General features: G+C 39.3%; 1 pseudogene; it reads right to left on the reverse strand.

Annotated features, from left to right (window-relative positions):
• Window positions 1–5,972: 5,972 nt before the first annotated feature.
• LOC121481047 overlaps window positions 5,973–15,291 on the reverse strand; it is a 28,474-nt pseudogene continuing 19,155 nt past the window's right edge.

Below are 15,291 nucleotides of genomic sequence, written 5' to 3' on the forward strand. Positions count from 1 at the left end.
TTTAAGACATTAGGTCACTGTTCCAAGTTTAAGATCTAGTATATGGCACTGCTGGGATCCTACTTTGGATCTTTCTGACTTCAAAGTCCATCTTCCTTACATTACTAGACTGTCTCCCTTCTCCTTCTCAACTATGTCACCTTGGTCAAGTTACTTAATTTACGTGACCTCCTATTTCTTTGTCAGTAAAATAAGGACATTAGTCCTAATCATGGATTATTATAGGTTTATGAGCAATCATGTGCTAGAAGAGCCTATTCCAGTAAACATAGTAGGTACACACTTTCAGTCTAGTGTGGATCCAAATCTTCACATGTGAAAAAAAATTAGAATTATCAACTTCAGTTGCCTATAGCAAATAGGATCTCTTGTTAGACTCTTTTCTGCTGGCAAGTATTCCTGGTCCAAGTTCTGAAGACATAAGGCTTTGAGGAAAACAACAGTTATTCCTTAGGAAAATAGAGCAAATCAATGTACTTCTGAGATGTGAAAGAACCTGGATTCAACCTAGCTGTAATGTAGCAGAACAGAAAATAATGAGAGCTCAATAAAGAGATTTGAGTATGTGTCTCACAAGCTTAAGATTTTCTCTAAGGCCGAGGCATTTTACATATCATCTTATTTAATCCTACCACAACTTTAAGAGGTAGGTCTTCTGGGGCACCTGGGTGGCTCAGTCGGTTAAATGTCTGCCTTTGACTCAGATCTTGATCCCACGGTCCTAGGGTGGAGCCCCTCATCAGGCTCTCTGCTCAGTGGAGAGCTGCCTTCTCTCTCTCCCTCTGCCTGCAGCTCCCCCTGCCTGTGCTTTCTCTCTGTGTCAAATAAATAAATAAAATCTTTTTAAAAAAAGAAAAAAGAAAAAGAAGAAGAAGTAGGTCTTCTTATGACCTCCATTTTTCAGGCTCAGAGAGTTTAAGTCATCTGCCTAAGGCCACACATCTAATTTGAGGTAGAGAAAGAACCGGAGCCCAGTTTGGCACTATTGGATCAAACTTTCAGCTGTGTGCCATCTGGCAAGTCTACTAGCAAGTTAATCTGCTCTGAAACTCCAGGGCTCTTTGGATAGAAACTTACTCCCCAGTCAAACACCATCCTGACATCTTGCCCATTCATTGGTCTCTGGAAAGAAAAATCAGTTCTACAGGCATTGGCAAAATTTAGAGAGAGTGCTTGCTAGAATGACACTTTCCTATATAGCAATATGGACAAATATCAACAATAAATATTGATAAACAATACAAATAGATGTAAATACATACAGCTAAACAAATGATACCATGTGAGAAATGCAAGAGCAAGAATAATAACTAATCTTTTTACAGCACTTTTATGATTCATAAGAGATATGATTCATATAGTTTTTAAGATTTTATTTATTTATTCATGAGAAACACAGAGAGAAAGAGGCAGAAACACAGGCAGAGGGAGAAGCAGGCTCCATGCAGGGAGGCCGATGCAGGACTAGATCCCGGGACCCCAGGATCACGCCCTGAGCCAAAGGCAGCCACTCAACCATGGAGCCACCCAGGTGTTCTGATATGATTCATATCTATTACCCAATTTGCAACTCTACCACCCCTTGGGGCACACGGGTGGCTCAGTCGGTTGAGTGTCTGCCTTCAGCTCAGGTCATGATCTCAGGGGCCTGGGATCAAGCCCTGCATTGGGCTCCCTGCTAGGCCAGGAGCCTGCTCCTTCCTCTCCCTCTGCCTGCCATTCCCCCTGCTTGTGCTCTTTCTCTCTCTCTAATAAATAAATAAATTCTTTAAAAAAATAAAATAAAATCTTTTTTAAAAAATGAGGCTTGAAGAAATTGATTGTGAAGAAGTGGACATATATTGTTTTGTGGTCCCCTAGCCTCCATTCTTCCTTTTGTAATGGTACCCTGTGTCTTCTATAGAAATCAAGTACTTCCCATCTCAGTAACAGTGATTGAATCAACATGAGCACATGACACATCAGATCTTTGAGTGTCAAGCTTGGAACTTTTGTTTAGGCTTTTGTTCAAACTGTTAAGATGGAGGAACTCTCTTAAACCCATAGATATAAGTCTGAAGTCGGTGGCTACTACCACCAGAAATATAATATTGTGTATAAAATTTAAACCTGCAGAAGAAAATTCAGTCTCACCAATGGAAAGTAGAATGGAAATTAAAAATAAAAAGGAATGCATAGTAAATGGAGGTAGGACTAAATCTTAATATTTAGTAATTACATTAAATGCAAATAAGTTAATCTCACCAATTGAATTTTTAAAAATCATATCCAACAATAAATTGGCTATAAGAGACACACTTAAAACATAAAAAGATAGGAATATTAAAAATAAAAGGATGAAAAAATTAAAATAAAAATAGAAAGATGAAATACATGAGGAAAATATGAACTCGGTTGTGATCTTAATTCTATCAAAAAGAAATTTTAGTCTCAAAAGATAAGTGATAAGAATAATTATATATTCATAAAAGAAACAACAGACAAACACATAGATGTACTTAATTATATAGTCTTAAAATATAGAGAACAGCAAAGAGGAATAGATAGATGCATAATTATAGCTGAAGATTTTAATACCCCCCCTCATAGAAACTGACATATCAAGGCTTGGATATTATAATTACCATATTTTAACAATTCTACACCTTATGCAAGGCTGGACCCTGGGAGAATTAAAGAGTAATAAATGTGAAAAATAAATTTAAAAATAGGAAACTACTGTAGTTTGTGACCAAGGAGAAGGGAAAGGCAAAACTTCAAAATCACAGACTATAACACAATAATGTTGATGGGTAATAAGGATTCCTATTCAAAAACACACTGTAACTAGATGAAAGACAAAGTGACTAGATGAGAGAATGGGAGATGTTTGAAATACTTAGCATACAAAACTGTTGCAAATAAATAAGAACAGCAACTTCTAGCAAAAGACATGAACAGAGAAGAAATTCAAAAATCAAAAGGCATATGAGGAGATGCACAAAAAAATCAGAGAAATCATTAAAACAACAATGTGCTATTAAACTATAGGTTTAATATAGGTTAATATAGGTTTAAACTATTAAACTATAAAAATTAGAATATTTGAGAATGCTTGCTGGTGCAGTTGTGGGATGCTGGAGCCCTTATGCATGATGGCAGGAACACAGACTGCTATAGCCATTGCGGAAAGCAATCTGATATAAATTTTAAGAATTACGAGTTTATGAACTCTGAGCCCACAGTTCCTCTTCTGGGATATATCTCAAAGAAAGTCTTAGGCAGACACACACAAAATTGAAATATTAATCGCAGTGTTATTTATGATGGTAAGGACTTAAAGGTAACCTGTTTGGTAATCTATCACTGGAGCATAGGTGACTAAAATGTAGCAAATATTTATATCATGAAGTATTACACAGCAGTCAGAAGCAATGGATTAGATGCATACACAGCAACATGAATGCATTTGAAAAACAGTATTCAGTGAAAAATCTGAAGAAACAAAATGAGATTTAAACACTGTACCATTTATATAAATTAAAATACATCCATAGCAAACACAAATTCACATTTTATAAGAACATATATACATGAAAAAATATACACCAACCCGAACTTAGTTGCCTGTGTGGGGAAAAGTAGGGAACTAAAAGAGGAAAAATAAATAACAAAACTTAAAAGTATAATCACCAACCTAAGATGATTAAATGCCATGTACTAATGAGTGTGGTTAACTAAACCCTCAACACCTAAAGTCAAACCAACCAATCAACAACTCAACATGAAACTGGAAGGAAAGACAATAGGTATTGTATAGTTGTCTCTGGATTTGGGGATAAGGAAATATTTTTATAGTTTTCTTAATACGTTTGTAGACTTCAAATTTTTTACAATGAACACCTGTTACTTTCTGAAATAAAATATATAATCAGAATTGTAAAAAAACAACAAACTTTGGGCACCTGGGTGGCTCAGTCAGTTGAGCATCTGATTCTTGGTTTTAGCGCAGGTCATGACCTTGGGGTCATGAGTTTCAGCCCTGTGTTGGGCAATGCAGTCAGTGGAGAGTCTGCTTGAGATTCTCTCCCTTTTCCTCTCGTTCTGTCCTTCTCCCCAATCTTGTGCTTGTTCTCCGTCTCTCTCTCTGTCTCCCTCTCAGAAATAAATAATTAAATCTTAAAAAAAACCACACCTTTATCTGGAGGACTATGTTTCAGGGGTAGAATGGTGGTGTTCAAAAGACTTGGAAGGAAATGCAAAAAAATGTCAAAGTTGAGATCCCTGGGTGGCGCAGCGGTTTGGCACCTGCCTTTGGCCCAGGGCGCGATTCTGGAGACCCAGGATCAAATCCCACGTCGGGCTCCCAGTGCATGGAGCCTGCTTCTCCCTCTGCCTGTGTCTCTGCCTCTCTCTCTCTCTCTCTCTCTCTCTCTGTGACTATCATAAATAAATAAAACTTTTAAAAAATGTCAAAGTCTGTGCAGAAAAGGTGGAACAATGCATCTATTTACCTGTGTTAAATGACCTAAATTTGGGCAGCCCGAGTGGCTCAGTGGTTTAGTGCCATCTTTGGCCCAGGGTGTGATCCTGGAGTCGCGGGATCAAGTCCCACATAGGGCTCCCAGTGCATGGAGCCTGCTTCTCCCTCTGCCTGTGTCTCTGCCTCTCTCTCTGTGTGTCTCTCATGAATAAATAAATAATTTAAAAAAAGAAATTACCTTAATTTCTAAAATAATGTTTGTACAACTATCAAAATAAAGACAAAAGAAATTTAACAAAAGTAAAAGCAGTTTTTTTAAAGTTATGTTTTTATTTTTGAAGTAAACTCTATGCCAATGTGGGGCCTGAGATCACAACTCCAAGATCAAGAGTTGCATGCCCCAAAGCATAAGCTTTAATTTTTTTAAAGAACTGTTTATTTATTTGAGAGAGAGAGAGAGAGAGAGAGAGCTGGGTTGGGGGGGGGGGCAGAAGGAGAGGGAGAAAGACTCCCCGCTGAGTATAGAGCTTACCACAGGCTTGATCTCATGACTCTGAGATTAAGACCTGAGCCAAAATCAAGAGTAGGATGTTCAATCGACTGAGCTGCCTGAACACCCCTATTTTTAAAAATTTATTTATTTATTTGAGAGAGAGAAAGAGAGAGTGGGGGCAGAGGGAGAGGGAGAGAATATAAAGCAGACTTGCCCCTGAACACAGAGCCAGACATGGGGCTCAATCTCATGAAACCAAGATTATGACCTGAGCTAAAATCAAGAGTTAGATGCCCAACTGACTGAGCTACCCAGGCACCCTTTTAAAAAAATTGTTTTTTCTGATTCCCAAAGCAACAGCTTTAAAAAGATTTAAAATAGATTAAAAAGATTAAAATTTTATTTAAATAAAATACATTCTTACTGTTAACTCTTTTCCCCAAATTTTGCATGAATTTCAATATCTTTATCTGGTGATATTTGGAAATACATAACAATTGGTAGAGCATATGCCCAACTATTTAGGGCAGACATTGGTAGTAAACGATGCTCCCAACAGTGTTCAGGCTCAGGCACCAAAAGCCTTGCTCTTTTTCACAATGGGAAGATGCTTATGTTATAGAAATAGGTATAAAAATGAAGGGTGCCAAAATATACCACCCAAAAAACTGCTGTTTGGCATACACCTTATTTTTAGTGATACGCACTTGGAAAACAACAGATACAACAATACAATATCTTTTCTTCCTGAAAACAGGAGATAAAACTCCCACGTGAGAGCTGCTCTGCATATACCAGGAGAAAAAAAACATTCTTATCATCAAGGACAGAAAGTTGAAACTAAGGGAATTCTGCACAAACAGACCTTGTTCAAATAACTCTTATCTTCCTATAGCCTCCCTGTACATTTTCGTTATTTTTTCCACAATTGCTTCTCTTTGTTCAACCTAGTATAAAAGCATTTGAGTTTTGCTCCTTCTTTGGGTCTTCATTTCCTTACTTATACTAAATAAATTTTTATGCTTCTCTTCTGTTAATCTGTATCATGTCAATTAAATTTTCAGGCCCTGCCAAAGAGCCCAAAAGGTTAAAGGTAAAGTTTTACCTCCACTACAAAAGCCACATTTCTCAAGCCAGAATATTCTAAAGATTATAAGGCTCAGAAACTACAGTAGGCACAAACCTACAGGAAAAAAGGAGGAGAAATACTTGCTGTTCCTCCCTTACCACCCACCTCCTGGTATTTGGGTGCCCTGCTTTTTGATTCTGAAATTTGGTTATACTCTTAAACATTCTTCATGACCTGGCTTAAAAGTCCTTCCTTCATGAAATCTTCCCTGAAAATACCAGCCAGAGTTTTGTTTAATCTTTTTTTTTTTTTTAAGATTTTATTTATTTATTCATGAGAGACACAGAGAAAGAGAGAGAGAGGCAGAGACACAGGCAGAGGGAGAAGCAGGCTCAGGCAGGGAGCCTGATGTGGGACTCGAGCCCAGGACTCCAGGATCACACCCTGGACTGAAAGCAGGCTCTAAACCACTGAGCCACCCAGGTGTCCCTTGTTCAATCTTTCAACCAATATTTATTGAACATCTACTATGTTCCTGACCCATATCGGTAGCCCTGTGCTAGCGTACAGAGGTGTGCCTGGGCCTGACTCCCCTGGGATTAGTCCTTGATGCATTTCTTGTAAAACAAAAGCAGGAAGGAGTCAGCATTTAATTCTCACAGCTGAGTTTGGGGTAGGTCCTATTATTAACCCCATCTCACAAATGTAAAAAATGAGGCACAGGAAAGTCAGATCACTTGCCCAAGAAGATACAGCTAATAAGTAAATAGAGCCAGGAATCAACCACAGTGGCCTCAAAGAGCTGGCAATCACACTAGTATCACTTCTTAGTATGAAAAGGCTGTCACACTTCATTCGATGTCTTGCCTTACGTTTTTGTTTTTTTGAAAAATTTCTAAGAGGAACATTACTTTTTGCTTTTTTATCTTAAAATGGTATTTCTTCGGTGTGGCATGATGACTACTCTCCGTGTTCACTCACTGATTCAATAGCCTAGTGCAATGAAAGGGAAAGCTTTGGAACCAGACGAACCTGACTTCAGATTCTGGCCCAGGCCCTTACCAGTGGTTTGACCCTTAGCAAATGAGTTGCCTGTTCTAAGCAGTTTCTACATCTGTAAAATGAAGACAATAATGGTATCCCCTACGATTGCTGCTGTGAGGTTTAAAGGAGCGCATCACGGGAACTCTTCAAATTTATGGGAAAGTGCTTTGCAACCTGTGAAGAGCTATGTGAATGCCTATGATAGTGATGTGGTGAGCGGGTGGTAAGAGAAGATAAGTGTAAGACCAGCAACCCTGCAAACAAGTAGCAATTTTTTAAAAATTAGGGTACAAAACAACAGAGAAGCAAAAGGACTTTCACAACCTTCTTTATGTTAAGAGGAAGTCTGATTTTGTTTTTAAGGGCTTGATATATCTGTAAGAAGAAAACATCATCACCCACAAGGATAACCATCAGAAGTACTCAGTAAATAAATACTAAGTAATACAGATATTTACAGAAAATAGGGTTCTCTGGATGTACTGAGATAAATTGAAAGTGAGGATCAAGTTTATATAGAACTTATTTATCAACAATTAATTCCCTAAACACTGTGATGATGATTGTAGGAGTAGTGACTATTAGGTGACTATATATTTATATCAGGCAATATATACACATGGCCCATTTAATCCATACAAAAACCTCATGAAATAGGAATTATCACTCTCTTTCCAGTGACAAGGAAATAGAAGCCCCAGGAGGTGATGTGACTTTCCCAAGGTCATAGAGACTAAGGAGATAGAGTAGAAACACAAACCCAAAGTTTGTTCAAAAAGAGCACATAATTTTGCTTCCCAGATTTTGCCAACCTCGTGACATTTCTCCTTCCAAGCAACATCACTTGCGTCTGAGTGCAAGGTTTTCTACCCAGTTCCAGTTCATCCTTCTGGTCAACACAGATTTCCCCATTTTTACCCAGAAAGGCTCTTTTGGCATCATCTTCCTTCCGCTGCCTGTTATGTCCTGCTTCCTCAGCAGAATCCTCTTCACTTCCCTCTTCTTCAACTCCCCAGATGTCATCCTCCTCTCAGTCCTCCTTTTCTTTTTTCTTCTTGGCTTCTCCTGCCTGTTTTCTTTTTCCATTTCTTCACATAGTTCCCTCCATTGCTTCTCTTTGTCCTGTTTAGAATGTGGAATTTCAAAATAATTTACAGATGGTATAAACAAAGTTAACCCACTTTAGAAATGTCTGGTGTCTTTCCGCAGTCTTAAAGATTTCTGGGATGGTGTTTGTTTACATACAAATTTTCAGTATGGGGATCCCTGGGTGGCGCAGCGGTTTAGCACCTGCCTTTGGCCCAGGGCGTGATCCTGGAGACCCGGGATCGAATCCCACGTCAGGCTCCCTGCATGGAGCCTGCTTCTCCCTCTGCCTATGTCTCTGCCTCTCTCTCTCTCTCTCTCTCTGTGTGTGTGTGTGTGTGTGACTATCATGAATAAATAAATAAAATCTTAAAAAAAATTTTTCAGTATGTGTGTGGTGGAGAGAACTCTGTGTATGTGTAATTTGTTCATAAATAAAATTGGTTCAGACTCAGCAATCATTTATTGGATGCCTACTGCACTGCTAAGCATAGTGCTAGACAGACTACACACATTATTTCTCTTCCTCACAACAATCTGTAAGTAAATGTTACTAGTCCCACTCCCTAGATGAGCAATCTGAGGTTCAGACTGATTAAATGACTTGCCCACGTTGTACAGCTAGTGGGCGGTAGAACTAGAATTAGAAACCCAGGTTTTCTGGATCTGAGGCTGGTCTTGTATCTGCTCCATCCAGTAACACAATCTTTATGGAGCTCTTTGAATTTGCCTTTGACCTGTGATCAGTACAAACTTGTATTAGGTCAGAAATGGGACTCCTTCTTTATTCTCTAATGTGTTCATCTAGGTCCCAGAATTTGACCCCTAAAGCCAACTTCATAGATTTTTCTACTCAAAAGTTCATTTAAGAAAATAAAAGGGGGGGGGGCAGCTCCGGTGGCTCAGCTGTTTAGCACCGCCTTCAGCCTGGGGTGTGATCCTGGAGACCCCAGATGGAGTCCCACGTCAGGCTCCCTGCATGGAGCCTGCTTCTCCCTCTGCCTCTCTCCTTCTGTGTCTCTCATGAATAAATAAATAAAATCTTAAAAAAAAAAAAGTTCATTAAAGAAGGGATACAGTCTAAATTCCTATAGGGCTTGCATCATCCAGAGCATCTGGGCCAACTGGTCTTTTACCCAGTTTGGGGGGGAAAAGCTAGACTGAGAACCTGCATGCCCAGTAGGCTGGAGCCTTCTAGAATCCTGCTGGGAGCAAATGCTTAACATCTTGTTGTTTTTCCCATGTTTATTAAAAGAAAAAGCTTTCTCTTTCGATCAGGACTTAATTTTCTTATGTCTGGAAAGCACTGCCTATGATTAAGAACTCTAGCTCTCCACTTCCCTCTCATTGCTCTACTCACTCATCAGCGTCCCCCCCCCCCTTCCTTTCTTTATCAAAACTGCTCTTTGCCGAAGGTAACTAGAGACTGCCAACCCCATGGACTCCTCAGCTCCACCTGGACCTACAACAATCCATTGAGTCCATCTATTTTTCACTAGGCCTCATCCCTTTCATGTCCTCTCTTTTCTCCTTTCTTTATTTTTGTGTGATCACTCTTTTGCAAACATCCTCGGTTCCCCTGCCCTCCTTAATTAAGCAAACCCTCAACTCTGATTAAATCCAACTCTCCATGCCTGCCCCTAGGCAGAGAAAATATCTAGAGAAAACAGTAAAACCAAACCGGTTGTTCTCATTTTAAACCCATTATGACTAACTTCAGGTGAGCCCTTCGTGCTAGCCAGTGAGCCCACTGTATTTCTGTGGTTGATTCACTCTCCTTCTCCTTGAATAACTATTTTTCACCTTCTTCTTTTCTTCAAACCTCCAACACATCTTTCTCAATCTTGGGTTAAGTTGTTAGCCTCACTTCCTATTTCACAATCAGAAGAAAATTTCCACATACTCTGTGGCAGCCATGGTGTTATGCCACTTGGAATTCCCTTGAAAAAGAATGGGTCAGTCAGTGGTGAGGAGTGCAGTGAGCTGCTGGCTTGTAGCTTTAGCACCTTGGGATCTACTTCAGCATTTGAACCCAGGACCTGCTGTCCCAAAGCACACCACAGACAGTGGCTGGGCATGGAGGCAGTGCTAGGGTTCAGCTATTTCTAACAGGGTGCTCCTCTACAGGTAGTCTTTCCACTGGAGCCCTGTTGGGTGGATGAGACTTTCTCAGAGCTGTGCTGCACTCATAGTAATTCTTACCCAATCCTTCTTTCCCCGTCTTCTTGCCCAGGTGTTGGACTTTTCTATTTCTATACCCTCTACCCTTCAGTTCTCCCAATCTTTATTCCCAATTAATATACTACATTTCTAGTTGCATCTTGGTGTCTGTTTCCCAGAGAATCCAACTGACAAATGCCCTTCACTACCATATCTACCCACCAACCTGTTTTTAATTCTAATATTGTCATTCTTTACATCTGCAATTATGGATGAAATACCCATTCTCCTATGGAAAAGCCAACTCATCTTCTTGGGCACAAAATCTCATCCACTCTCATAGTCTCAAGAATGTTGCTCCAGAAATTCTCTTCTGCATTTCCTGTATTTATTTCTCTCTTTATTGAATCATATCCCTTAGCATAAATACATGTAGGCAGAAAGATAGCATTCTGTCTCTCTCTCTCTCTGCCTCTCGAGAGAGAGAAAGAGGCAGAGAGAGAGAATATATATATATATATATCTTGACCAAAATTTTCTGGTACCTACCACTCCATTCTCTCTACCCTTTTTTACAGCAAAATTCTCAAAAGACTAGTCTATATTTGCAGTCTCTAGTTCTTCTCTTTCCTTTCTTTCTTGAACCCATTTTCCCCCCTCTATCTCTCCACTGAAACTATTCTTGTCAGAGTCACATGAACTCCATGTACTGAAAACAGTGGTCTATTCTCAGTCTTCATCTTTCTTGACCGTTTGACACAGTGATCATTTCTTCTCCCCTTAAAAATACTTCACTTGATCTGCAGGATACTACTCTTCCTTGGTTCTTTTTCTACCTTAATTGCTACTTTTTCTGTCTTCTCTGCTTGTTCCACTTTGTCTTCCAGATCTCTAAATATTGGGGTACCCCAAAACTCATCCTCAAATCTCCTTCACTCAATCCTTAGGGGATTTCATCCAGCTTCATGGGGCTTTAAGTATTACCTATAGGCTAATGATTCCTGAATGTATATCTCCTAACCAGATTCATATTCAATTGCCTCTTTGACATTTGGATGTCTAATGATCATATCTGACTTAACATTTAACAATTGTGTCTTTTATTTCTGTCCCCACCCCAGCCCCAAATATACTCCTTCCTTGTTCTCTATCTCAGGAATTCCATCCTCTAGTTACTTGAGTCAAAAACCTTGGAGCCATCCTTGTTTACTCTTACTCATATTCCATATCTAATCCATCACTTCTGAGAGTTTTGCCTTAAAATGGATCTAAACATTTCCTCCTGGGATCCCTGGGTGGCGCAGCGGTTTAGCACCTGCCTTTGGCCCAGGGCGCGATCCTGGAGACCCGGGATCGAATCCCACATCAGGCTCCCGGTGCATGGAGCCTGCTTCTCCCTCTGCCTATGTCTCTGCCTCTCTCTCTCTCTCTCTGTGTGTGTGTGTGTGACTATCATAAATAAAAAAAATTAAACTTAATTTTTAAAAAAACTTCCTCCTGCCTCCACCACTATCATCTGCTTCTGCCTTTGGTCCACTGTAGTCTTTTTTTGTTCCTATCGTCTTTTACAATACAGCAGCCAAAGTAATATTTTAAACCATGAGTCAGTTCATATCATTCCTTTCCTAAAAATGTTTACAATGGCTCCCCATTTTACTCAGGGGTATGGACCTAACTACTCTCATCCTTTCTCACTCAGCTCTAATCACCCTGGGCTTCTTATTCTTGAGTAAGCAAGTTATGTTTCTACTTCAGGGAATTTACATTTGCTGTTCTTTCTACCTAGGTTTTTCTTCCCCAGATACCTGCATGGCTTGCTCTTTCCTCCAAGTATCTTAGATGCTGTTTACTCAATGAAGCCTCTCCTGACCACTCCTATAGTAAAAGAGCAAAAACCTCATGATCATAGCCTTCTCTATTTCTTTATCGTTCTCCATAGCTTATCTCACCATCACACTCATACGTTATTAACTTATTTATATGTTTCTTGTTGGTCTCCCCTGAGTGTAAGCCCCATGAGGACAGAAACTTCTGTTTGATTTCACTAACATATCTTCAGGACCTACAACAGTGCTTTGAACAGGCATTCCACAAACACTTGTTGAGTGAATGTATGGTTTAATAATAATGGGTGCCATATATTGAGCACTTACTATATGTCAGGAACTTATAAGATAGTTATAGATGAGAAAACTAAAGATCTAAATAACTAAGTAACTTGTTCAAGGTCATACAGCTAGAAAGTGATGGAGCCTGGATTTGAACTTCAGCATTCTTGCTCTAAAATTTATGTTCTTATCCAATATGTAATATTGCCTCAACAAAACAGTATTAGATGATAACCCCAAAGTAAAAACAAAACAAACAAACAAAAACAGACTAAAAGTGTAAAAAGGTTTGATAGATTTTTATTTTGCTATGATGACTACTTCGATGCTTCCTTAGAATTATTAAGTATGAAAGTTCTTGTGAAAATATTTTTTTTGGGTGCTTGTGCTTTGCTGGTATTCTAAGCATAAGCTTAATCTGCCTACTGGGTAATCAAACCTGCCACTGGCCACAGACCTGCTTGAATGGACTTTCCTGAAGAACCAGGGAGTTGTGAAGCCATTGTCCGAATCATTACTCCACCCATAAGACAGTTCTAGGACAGCAGGAAAGCTGGTGAACAGCACTCACACCTTCCTTCTTTCTCCAAGTCATGCATCAGAAATGGGCTCAGTAGCTGCCTTCTAGATCACCACACTGTGAGCAGGGAGCGTGACACAGAAGGAGTGTGACTCAACAAGTTTAAGGCTGTGCATGACCTTGGGCAGTTTATACATACTCTCTGAATCTCAGTTTTTAGATCTGAAAGATGCGAATAATATCTGTCTTGTTAGGTGATTTTGAGGGATAAGTGGAATAATTTTTGGAACGTGCTCAAGTACAAATGAATGTGAGTTCTTTCCACCTCCCTCCTCTCAGGAACATATGACCAGCAAATGAGATAATGACTATTAGGCTGATTTTGCAAATGCAAAGAACACTGTTCAACTGAGGAATCAGACATCTGGAATTTAGGGTGGGGGAGTTCCTTATTTTCTTATTCCCCAGGTCTTATTTCCAACCTCTTCAGAAAACTCTTCATCATTTTTAAGAAGGAAATTGTCAAAGATGTTACCAGATTTTACCCGTTGAAATGAAAACAGCAGGATTAGAATGAGGTTGAAGGGCTTAAAAATTCCCTTGGGGGCCTTGCTAAGTGCAAATTCAAAGGCCATGGGCCCAGAGATTTTAATCAATAATTGCAGCAGAATGAGGGAATACAAAAGTGATTAATAATACAGGGGGCCCAGATTGTTGTACTACCTTAGCTGATACTCTAGCTAGAGGTTAATTTACTGTTTCCCAAGATTTGTGTTTCTCAAATCTCTGACCACATTATGAAGAAATTCTCATCATTCTGCTAGGCTCCAAATTGCTGCCCACTGGCTCTTGTGCCAGCTCAGATTGATGGCACTTACCTTTGATGTCACTTAGAGATGGCCTTTTCAAGATTCTCTCCTTAATATAATCAGAAAAACTAAGAGAACATAAGAAAAGGATTTGACAAGAAGTATGAGCAGAGGGAACCCTGGGTGGTGCAGTGGTTTAGCGCCTGCCTTTGGCCCAGGGCGCGATCCTGGAGACCCGGGATCGAATCCCACATCGGGCTCCCGGTGCATGGAGCCTGCTTCTCCCTCTGCCTATGTCTCTGCCTCTCTCTCTCTCTGTGTGTGTGACTATCATAAATAAATAAAAATTTAAAAAAATTTTTTAAAAAAGTATGAGCAGAGTTTAGATTCTCTACAATATTTCTCTATTTTCTTAAAATAACATATTTAGTATTTACAATTAAAGGAAAAGATGAATTAAGTCAATGGCATGTAATAAGTCCTGTGTTTGTTGATTTAGTAATAAAGGAACAGAACACAATGAGCACGAGTCACAGAGACAGACAGACCAGCTCAATCACATACTAGTTGTATGACTTTGGGCAAATTACTCAATTCCCCTGAGCCTCTTCCCTCATAAGTAAAATATTGAGAATAACTCCCTTGAAGTATTGTCATAAGAATTAGAAATAATATATGTAAAGCACAGTGTCTGGCAGATAATAGTCACTCAATAAATGGTAATAATTATCATAACTTTTCAAAATCTGGATATGTTTCAGAAAGAGAAAAAGGTCATTCCATATTTCTTCACTTCAGTAATATGTTAAATAAATCAGCAAGTTAATTGTGTGGGAGCAGTTCTGTGACCAAAAGAAAGTTTGCAGTATGAATTATCATGTGTCCCTCCTCCAAGGTTTGAAAACAGTTTTGTTTTGTTCTGTTTTTTAAGTGGGAAGACTTCTTTTTGGCTTATATCATCCCCCCAACCCTACCTCCAATAGAAGAATAAATGACAAAATAGCCACTTTGAATAGAGGTTGTTGTTTTGCTCTGAGCCATTTTTAGTTGGTTTAAATAATTCCTTGTACAATTTTAAGAGATTTTTTTTACCTTTGGGATTTTTTTTCTTTTGACTTATCAGCAGTCTTGTTAGAGAACAGCTCCTTTATTGGCTCTTCCATTTTCCTTTCTCCCACAAAAAAATGTTCCTAATCTTCCCTGTTCTTTTCAGTGCCCCTTGATTCCCATCCCCCCACACTAAGCTCGTGGTTCTGCATTTAACTAAAAATCAGGTCACAAGGGCCAGTTCTGCTTCCTAAAACTTACTAGTGAAGGGATGTTGGTCCACATACATCCTCTCTGTGCCTCCATGTTTTCATCCGATAAATGGAAGAAAATAGACTGTACCTGCTTTCTTCATACAGTTCTCCGAAGAAAAGAACCATGAGAAAGTACTTAGTTAGACTGTAAAGCCTGGAGAGTCAGCTCACAGAAAGTGCCGTTTCCTGTGTTATATCCCACGTGCATCATAAGGCGGAAAGAGTATAGGTTTGGGCAC

The sequence above is a fragment of the Vulpes lagopus genome, chromosome 23 (assembly GCF_018345385.1).
Source record: "Vulpes lagopus strain Blue_001 chromosome 23, ASM1834538v1, whole genome shotgun sequence".
NCBI classification, from domain to species: Eukaryota; Metazoa; Chordata; class Mammalia; order Carnivora; family Canidae; genus Vulpes; species Vulpes lagopus.